General features: G+C 39.2%; 1 pseudogene; it reads right to left on the bottom strand.

The window, feature by feature from the left end:
* Positions 1 to 2,800: 2,800 nt before the first annotated feature.
* LOC140616471 (decreased expression in renal and prostate cancer protein-like) lies at positions 2,801 to 8,035 on the bottom strand (annotated as a pseudogene).
* Positions 8,036 to 10,323: the final 2,288 nt, after the last annotated feature.

Raw genomic sequence — 10,323 nt, forward strand, 5'->3', positions numbered from 1 at the left:
GTTTCTCCCCAGATGATCTCATCCAGTGTGACTTCTTCAAATACCATCCTATGTGTATGTCTATTAAATTTAATTATCTTTCCTGAGCTTTTCCTCTGAGCTCCAGATCCGTATATCCAACTTCCCTAACCAACATTTCTACTAGGATGCTTAAGAGGCATTTCAAATCAAAGTGACAAAATTCAATTATTGATTTATCCTCTCCATCCCAAATCTTTCCCCTCAACACAAGCCCTCCACAAGGCAGGGATGGCATTACATCCATACAGCTGCCCAGGTAAAAGATTTCTAAAATCTATCATTGATCACTCTCTTTTCTCTCTCCCCATATGTGCTCTACTGGCAAGTCTTAACAACACTGGAGTCAAATTATATGCAGAATCCAACTACATCTTACCATTCACACTGCTACACACTAATCAAAATCCCCAACATCTCTTACCTTTTAACTAGTCTCTCTGCATCAGACATCATGAGCCAACCTTTCCCCCATAACCCCCAGTCTCTCCCTAGCATATCCTATTTTACCTTCTTGATAATATTTATTAGGGCCTGAGATTATTCTATCCACTTTTTGTTAACTCGTGCATTGTTTTTATACCTGAACCTTCCTTGAAACTAAGGTTTCTTGGGGTGCTTGGGTGGTTTAGCCAGTTAGGCATCTGACTCTTGGTTTTGGCTCAGGTCATGATCTCAGGGTCATGAGACTGAGCCCTTGCTAAATTCACTTACTAATCCTAAACACATGTATTTAGATCTTTTCATATTCTCTAGTTACATAATCATGTTATTCATGGAAAAAAGCACTTTTAGTTATCCTTTTCCAGCCTCATGCCACATGTTTCATTTTCTTTTTTTTTTTTTTAAGATTTTATTTATTTATTCATGAGAGACACAGAGGGAGAGAGAGGCAGAGACACAGGCAGAGGGAGAAGTAGGCTCCATGCAGGGAGGCCAACGTGGGACTCGATCCCAGGTGTCCAGGATCAGGCCCTGGGCTGAAGGCGGTGCTAAACCACTGAGCCACCTGGGCTGCCCCATGTTTCATTTTCTTTCCTAATGCCCTGACTAGGCCTCCAATACAATGTTGGATAGAAGTAATGATAAAGATACATAGAATTTGTCTTATTCCTGGGGGCATCTGGCTGGCTCAGTTGGTAGAGCATCTGACTCTTGATCTCAGGGTCGTGAGTTTGAGTCTCATGTTGGGTGTAGAGTCTACTTAAAATAAACGAATAAAATTTAAAAATAGATAAAACTTTAAAGAAAGAACTTGTCTTATTCCTGATGATATGACAAAAGTTTTCAGTATTAACCATTGAGGAAGTTTGCAATGGAGTCTTTAAAAAAAAATTATTTATTTTAGAGAGTGAGAGTAAGCATGAGTGGGGGTGGGATAGAGGGAAAGGGAGACAAGCAGAATCCCCTCTGAGTGGGGAATCTGATGTGGGTCTCCATCCAGGACCCTGAGATCATGACCTGAGTCAAATTCAAGAGCCAGATGTTCAACCAACTAAGCCATCAGGCACTCCTCCTATGAAGTCTTTTGGGACTTGTATTATTCAATAGAATAAGGAATTTCCTTTTATTTCTAATTTGAAGAAAATTTTTTATCATAAAAATGGTATTGAGTTTTGCCAACCACAGTTTTTTTTGTACCTAGTGAGATAATTATGATTTTTCTCACTTTTTCTGTTAGTGTTATGAGTTGATATTATTAATATGATTATATTTTATTTTTGAAACATCCTTTCATATCTAGAATAAAGATCCACTTAAATAAGATGTATTTTTTCTTTCCATATAATACCATATATGGTATTTTTCATTCTTTTTCATTCTTATAATATCCTTATATTTATGCTGACTTCATAAAAAGATTGAAGAAGTTTTACCTCTTTTTCTATTTTCCAAAAGAGTTTGGGCAAGATTGTTATTTCCTCCTCAGGTATTTGGAGGAAAATTTCATCAATGAAAAAATCTGAATATAGGAGCTGTTTTGTGATTGCTTAGAATCAATTTCTTTAATAGATATAGGACAATTTGGGTTTTCTATTTTTTTCTTCTGTTAGATTTGATTTTTATTTATAGTTATTTTTCATTCTTTCAAATTGTTAAATTTATTGCAATAATGTTCATAAAATCTTACATTTTGATATCTGAAGGACTTATAGCCCTGTTCTTTTAATTACTCTTATTGGCAATTTCTTCTCTCTTTCAATCATTGCTGATTTTACCAGCAGTGAAATATTTTATGAATTTATTTCAAAGAACCAATTTTTGACTCTATTGATTTATTTTATATTTGTTTTAGATTTAAATAATTTCTGCTTTTATTATTTTTCCTACCTTTCTTATATTTGCTCTTTTTTTTTCCTTTTTGAGATAGAAACTTTATTTTTATCATTTTAATTCAAATACATGGGATCCCTGGGTGGCTCAGCTGTTTAGTGCCTGCCTTCAGCCCAGGGTGTGATCCTGGAGTTCAGGGATCGAGTCACATCAGGTTCCCTGCATGGAGCCTGCTTCTCCCTCTGCCTGTGTCTCTGCCTCTGTGTGTGTGTGTGTCTCTCATAAATAAAATCTTTTTAAAAAATAATAATTAAAATATGTACTTTTTAAAAAGATTGTATTTATTTATTCATGAGAGACACAGAAAGAGAGAGGACACACAATATATATGTGTGTGTCTATATCCACATCCTTATCCATTCATCCATTGACAGACAATAAAGTTGTTTGCATATCTTGGCTATTTTGAATAATGCTTCAGTACGCATGGAAGTACATATATCTCTTCAATAACCTGTTTCATTTCTTTTGGATATGTACCCAGAAATGTGAGTGCTGGATCTTATGGTAGTTTTATTTTTAATTTTTTTGAGAAACTTCTATATTTTTCTCCATAGTGGCTGAACCAGTCTATCATCCCACTAACAGTGCATAAAGTATTCCTTTTCTCCACATCCTCACCAACATTTATTTCTTGTCTTTTTGATGACAGCCCTTCTTACAAGTGTGAGATGACATTTCATTGTGGTTTTGACTTTCATTTCCCTGATAATAAGTGATATTAAGCACTTTTTCACATACCTGTTGGCATTAGGATGTCTTTAAGAAAATGTCTATTTAGTTCCTCTACCTGTTTTCGATAGAATTTTGTTGTTGTTGTTAAGTTGCATGAATTCTTTATAAATTTTGGATATCAATCCTTTATCTGATACATGGTTTGCAAATATTTTCTCTCCCATCCCATAGGTTGCCATTTTATTTTGCTAATTGTGTCTTTTGCAGTGCAGGAGATTTTAAGTCTGATATAATCCTGTTTATTGACTTTTTCTTGTGTTGTTCTGTTATGGTGCTTTTGATGCCATAAACAACAACAACAAAAAAAGAATTGTAAACATCAATGCCAAGGAAATTTCTTACCTATGCTTTCTTTTATAGTTTTGTAGTATCAGGTCTTGTTTAGTCTTTGATCCATTTTGAATTAATTTTTGTAGTGTAATACAGGGACCCAATTTCATTTTTCAGAATGTGGTAATTCAGTTTTCCTAACACCACTTGTTGAAGAAATGATCATTTGGTCATTGGGTGTTCTTGATTCTTTATCAAATATTAACTGACTATATATATATATGAATTTTTTAAATTGTGGGCTGTCTATTCTGTTTTTTAAAAGATTTTATTTATTTATCCATGAGAGACACAGAGAGAGAGAGAGAGAGAAGCAGAGACACAGGCAGAGGGAGAAGCAAGTTCCATGCAGGGAGCCTGACATGGGACTCGATCCCAGGTCTCCAGATCAGGCACTGGGCTGCCCTGTCTATTCTGTTCTGTTGGTCTATGTGTCTATTTTTATTCCAGTACCATACTGTTTTTATTTACTCTAACTGTAGTATTGTTTGAAATCAGGAAGTGTGATGCCTCAGTTTTGTTCTTCTTTCTCATACTGCTCCAGCTATTTGGGGTCCTTTGTGGTTCCATAAAAATTTTAGAATTTTTAAAAAAATTTCTGTGAAAAATTGCATGGGATTTTGGTAAGGATTGCACTGAGTCTATATAGATGGACATTTTAACAATATTAACTCTTACAATCCATGAATATGAGATGTCCTTCCATTTGTTTGTGTCTTTGATTTCTTTCAATAAAGTCTTACAGTTTTCATTGTATGGGTCTTTCATTGTCTTGGTTAAATTTATTTCTAGGTATTTTATTGTTATTGATGCTATTATGAATAGGATAATTTTTAAATTTCTTTTTGAAATATTTCATTATGAGTATATAGAAATGCAACTGTTTTCTGTGTACTGATTTTATATCTTGCAACTTTACTAATTTCATTGATTAGATCCAATGGTCTTTTAGTTGAGTCTTGGGATTTTCAACATATAAGATCAAATCTGCAAATAATGAAAAATTTACTTCTTTCTTCCCAATTTGGATGCCTTTTATTTCTTTGTCTTACTTTATTGCTGTAGCTAGGACTTCCAGTATTATGTTGAATAAATGTAGTCACAGTAAGCACCCTTGTCTTTTTCCAATTCTTGGAGGTAAACTTCTAATTTTTCTCCTTGAGCATAATGTTATATGTGGGTTTATTTTATGTTGAGGTATATTCCTTCTATACTCAATCTGATAAGGGTTTTTAATCATGAAATGATGTTGTGTTTGGTCAAATGCCTTCTCTGCATCCATTGAGATAATTATATAATTTTCATCTTTAATTCTATTAATGCTATGTATCACATTGATTGATTTACATGTGTTCAATCATCTTTGCATCCTAGGCATAAATACCACTTGGTCATGGCACATAATCCTTTTCATGAGTTCTTGAATTCCGTTTCCTAGTATTTTGTTAAGAATTTTTGCACTTATGTTCATCAAGGGTATTGGTTACAATTTTCTTCCCCACCCCATCCCATTTACTAAAGAAAAAGTAAGAAAAGATACAATGCAGGAAAAATACCAATCATCCTTTCATGTCAGGCTGAACAAGGCACAGTTATTTCTCTCCTTCCTCCTCCCACCCCCTACCCCAATTCCCAAATTCCCATTCACATCAGTTTAAATTTTGAGGTTCCTTTTTGGGAGTACTGGTGGAGAGGGAGTTAGATGAGCAGTGAAGCCTTGATTCTGGCCCCCTCTAAGTCCCAGGAAAAGGAAGCTGCAGGCCCCATCAGTCAAGCAGAAATTGTATTTGGTGGTTCTTTGAAGTGGTTGCCCACCTCCCTACTCAAGCACTCAAGGAAAAGTATAGCAGCAGAGGATGAGCAGGTCTAAAGCTACCAGGTCACAACTGCTGAAGCATGGTCTATTCACCAATGCAACATTTCAGAAAGCAGTGAGCTGATTCTCCAGTGGTGAGCAGGGGACTACATATGAATTAGAGATCTGCAGGTCAATGAATCCTTGAAGGAAAAGTCCACAAGAACAATTCAAGAAAGTAGTAAGAAACAAGAGGTAGAAAACTGGGACAAAGGCACAGCAGACTTCTGGAGGACTAGAGATCCTTTCTCTAAAGGTCAGAATCATTCTCATCTGCTGTAGTTCATCTCTCACAAATAACATTTCACCTTCAGTCAAGAAAGAAGCAAAGGAAAAAGATGCTTCATTTGAATTTGAGCCCCAGTTGCATACTTCAGACTGTAGCTCCATATCTACCCCTTTTCCTAAAACACAGCCCCTGCTCAGAACCACAGTGTTTGGAAAGCAAAGTGGTCCTAGAGAGAAAATGGTGTTTAAGGGGGTAACATTGCATTTGGGTACATGGCAGCCATTGGACCCCCTGATCTGGGGAAAGCATCTATGCTGGGGAGGCTCCCAACACTAGGAAATGGGACCAAAGTCTTTTCTACAGGGCCATTCATCCTTGGAAAGGAAGCTGGGTTTAGACCCAGGGTGCCAGTCAGCCTCGCTGAAAGAGCTGGGTTGATACTTCTCCACAGGGCCTGCTGGAGAAGAGCTCAGGGGCTCAGAAGTTGACCTGGGGAAATCATGACCAGAGCCTAATGGGCCAGTAGACCTTGGGAAAGCAGCAGAACTTGGGCCCTGCAAGCCACTGGTCCTTGGGAAGTTAGCTAAGTTGGGACCTCGAGTCCCAGGAATTCTTGGGAAAACTGCTGGATTTGAGCCCTGGAGGTCAGCAGATCCCTGGAAAATAACTGTATTTGAAGCCAATGTGCCAGAAGACTGAGAGAAGGCAGCTAAATTCAGCCCCCCTGAACCTGTCCTCCTTGGGAAGGAATTAGTATTTACCCCCTAGGGCCCAGCTAGGCTTGAAAAATGAACTGAATTATGGTTTCTGGTCCTGGTCCATGACCCTGGATATGGGAGATGGATTTGGCCCTGGAAGGCCAATTCCTTGAGAGCTGGGTCATGAGTTTGGGCCTATGGTGCCAGGGACTGTTGTCATGGAGGATGGGCTTTCCAAAAGCCTTTAAGGAAATAGCTGAATTTGCTCCTAAAAGATCTGCTGCTCCTATAATGGAGGCAAGATCTAGGCCTTGAGGTCCAGCCATTCTTAGTTAAGACCAGATCCTGTGCCCAAGAGGCCAGGTATCCAGATTAGGGCCTGGGGCCAGCTGCCCTGTGCCCAAGAGGCCAGGTATCCATGGACAACCCATGACGTCCAGATTAGGGCCTGGGGCCAGCTGCCCAATGCCTGGGCTCAGGCTACTTGCTCTTGGGTTGGATCCAAGTCCCAGGCCTGGAAACATACCTGAACTCAAGGAAAGGTTTGTATCAATGAAGCCTGATCTCAGATTGGGACTTGATCCTGGTCCCAGGCCAAAGAGCTTATGACAACTACTCCCAAAAGGTAATAGGACACCTGCCCTCAGGTTGGGCCTGATCCAGGCTCCATGGGGCCACCACTTCTGGGGGCAGGATCTATTCTCTGGAGACCACCTACCCTTGGGTTGGACATAGAACCTGGCCCCTGCGAGGCCCTTAACCTTGAATTGGACAGAGGCTCTGGGCCTGGAAGAGACCCTGCTATAGGGTTTAGAGAGGTCCTTGAAGTGGTTGAGCCTGGGCCCAAGAGGTCACCAGGCTTTGGGAAAGAAATTGTACCTGGGCTCTTAGAAAAGAAGCCTTGCCTGGGTCACAAGCACCAGCTGGGAAAGGTGCTGGATTTGTAGTCAATGAGCCTGGTGAAGTTGAAAAAGGCAATGGGTTTCTTGGAAATGAGGCCAGATTTCCACCAAGAGAGCTAATTGCCATAAGGAAGGAGTCAGAGTTCATGCCCAGTGGTGGCCTTTGTTCAGAACAGGGAACCATCTAGCTGATCTCAAGGTGGCAACTAAGCACGAGTCCAAGGAATTGGCTGCTCTCTAGGGAAAATCCAGGGCTCTTTCATACTTTCTTGGGGAAAGGTGATAATGGGCTTGGGGTGAGTTTTGAAAAGGATCTTTTGGAGGTACCTGGGTGACTCAGTCAGTTAACCTTCCAACTCTTGGTTTTGGCTCAGGTCATGATCTTGAGGTCATGGGATTGAGCCCCACCCACATCAGCTCTATGCTCAGTGCAGAGTCTGCTTCAGATTCTCTCTTCCACTCGCTCTCTCTCTCTTTCAAATACATAAATAAAATCTTAAAAAAGAAAAGAAAAGGATCTTGTTTTGATGCGTGCTGTCACCAGGTACCAGGTCCAGTCTTGCAGCCGAGCTCATCACAGTCCTGCTGCCCAGGAAGTGTGTTTGATAAGGACAACAAAAGGTTCCTCCAGATGGATGACTTTTCCATACAGGAAATGATGACCCACAATCAGCACAGGGATTTCCTTAGTGTTGAAAATGTGGGTATCCCATGAGGTTTCCAGCTAATCCAGTGCTGTAGCAAGCCTCAATCTCCCTCTTATAACTCCATCAGCACCCATTCTGCAAGGCCTCCAACCCCAGCACTGGAAATAACAGTTTGCACTATGAGTTTTCCATCTTTAAGAAGCAATTGAAAGTAAGCTGCAATGGGGGTCGCTGCAGTGGCACCATGGGGACAACCCATGACGTCCAAACCTCCACCTCCAGGGCAGCAACCACAAGTACTGCATGCACACTTCTGGCCCCAGGCTTCCAGCACTTTCAGAGCAGAACATGCAAGCATGTGCATATCTGTGGACATGGCAGAGAGAGGGGAAAACTCATCATATGTGAGTTGAGGAAGGGGTATGGGAAGCAGGCAGAAGAGAAAGCACAATTTTCTTTTCTTATAGTCTCCTTATCTGGCTTTCATATCAGGGTAATGGTGGCCTCAGAATTTAGCTTGGAGATGTTTACTCCTATTTGATTTTTTGGAAGAGTTTGGGAAAGATTGACATTAATTCTTCTTTAAATATTTGCTAGAATTCACTAATGAAACCATTTGATCCTGGGGTTTTCTGTTTGGAGAGGCTTTTGATTACTGATTCAGTCTCCTTACTCATCATTGGTCTGCTCAGACTTTCTATTTCTTCCTGATTCAATCTTGGTAGGTTGTACGATTTTAGGAAATTATCCGTTTCTTCTAATTTATTGGTATATAATCATTTATCATAGTCAAGATCCTGGATATTTCTGTAATGCCAGTTGTAATTTCTTTTTTTTTTCCTGCTTCTGATTTTGTTTATCTGAGTCTTCTTTCTTTTTTCAACAATTTTTATTTTATTTAAATTAAGATACACAGATAGTGTATTATTAGTTTCAGAGGTAGAGTTCAGTGATTTATCTGTTGCATATACAACACCCAGTGCTCATTACATGATGTGCCCTCCTTAATGCCCATCACTCAGTTACCCCATCCAGCCACCCCCCTCTTTCTTTCTGTTTTTCTTTAGTCTCACTAAAAGTTTGTAAATTTTGTAAATCTTTTAAAAAAATAAGCTGTTAGATGTGTTGGTCTTTTCAGTTGATTTTCTGGTCTCTATTTCACCTGTTTCTGTTCCAGTCTTTATTATTCCCTTCCTTCTGCTAACTTTGGGCTTAATTTGTGCTCCTTTCCTTGATGTGTAAAGTTAGGCTTTTTATTTGTGATCTTTCAAATTTCTTTTTTGCTGTTGTTGGTATTTAAATTTTTTTATTATTTGTTTTTAAGAGAGAGAGAGAGAGAGAAGCAGAGACACAGAAAGAGTGACCTGACACAGGACTCGATCCCAGGTCTCCAGGATCACACCCTGAGCTGAAGCGGCGCTGAACCGCTGAGCCACCCGTCTGCCCTGTTGGTTTTTTTAAATACTTTCTTTTTTTAAAAGATTTTATTTATTTATTCATGACAGAGAGAGAGTGAGAGAGAGAGAGGGAGGCAGAGACACAGGCAGAGGGAGAAGCAGGCTCCATGCAGGGAGCCCGACGTGGGACTCGATCCCGGGTGTCCAGGATCACACCACAGGCCAAGGCGGCGCTAAACTGCTGGGCCACCCGGGCTGCCCCTAAATGCTTCTTTTTTTGAAAAAAGATTTTATTTATTTGTTTGAGAGAAAACACAAGCAGGGGGAGTGACAAGGGACAGAGGAGAGGAAGTTGACTCCCCACTGAGCAGGGAGCCTGACCTGGGGCTCAATCTCACCATCCTGAGATGATGACCTGAGCCGAAGGCAGAAGCTTAACTGACAGAGCCACCTATTTGCCCCTCTGTTGTTGGGGTTTTTTATGTTAAGTTATATTTATTATTATGTTATTTATCTTTATAATGAGTTTATTTTTTAATTTAATTTTTCATTTCATGTATAGGTAACAATGTTATATTATATTTCCAGTTTTCCTCATGTTGATATCTAGTTTTATACCATTGTGGTGGGAAAAGATGCTTGGTATGATTTCGATCTTCTTAAATTTGCTAAGACTTGTTTTGTATCCTAGCTTATGGTATATCCTTGAGAATGTTATCTACTTGACAAGAATGTGTATTCTGCTCCTGTTGGATGGAATGTTCTGTCGATGTCAGCTATATCTATTTGATTTAATATATAGTTCCAGTTCATTGTTTCCTTTTTAATTTTCTGGATGATCATTCAAGGTGGAGTATTGAAGTCCCTACTATTACTGTATTCTTGTTTATTTCTCCCTTCAGTTATATTAGTATTTGCTTAATATATTTGGGTACTTCAGTGTTGGGTGCAAATACATTTATGATTGTCGTATCTTTTGATTGATTGATCCTTTTATCATTATATAATGACCTCACTTGTTTCTTGCCACCATCTCTGGCTTAAAGTCTATATATTTTTTTTTTTTTTATGTAAGGATAGCTCCTCCACTTTATTTTAATTCCACTTGCATGGAATATCTTTTTCCATGCCTTCACTTTGAGTCTATGTGCATCCTTAAGATTAAAGTGGGTCTCTTT

This window comes from Canis lupus, chromosome 24, assembly GCF_048164855.1.
Source record: "Canis lupus baileyi chromosome 24, mCanLup2.hap1, whole genome shotgun sequence".
NCBI lineage: Eukaryota > Metazoa > Chordata > Mammalia > Carnivora > Canidae > Canis > Canis lupus.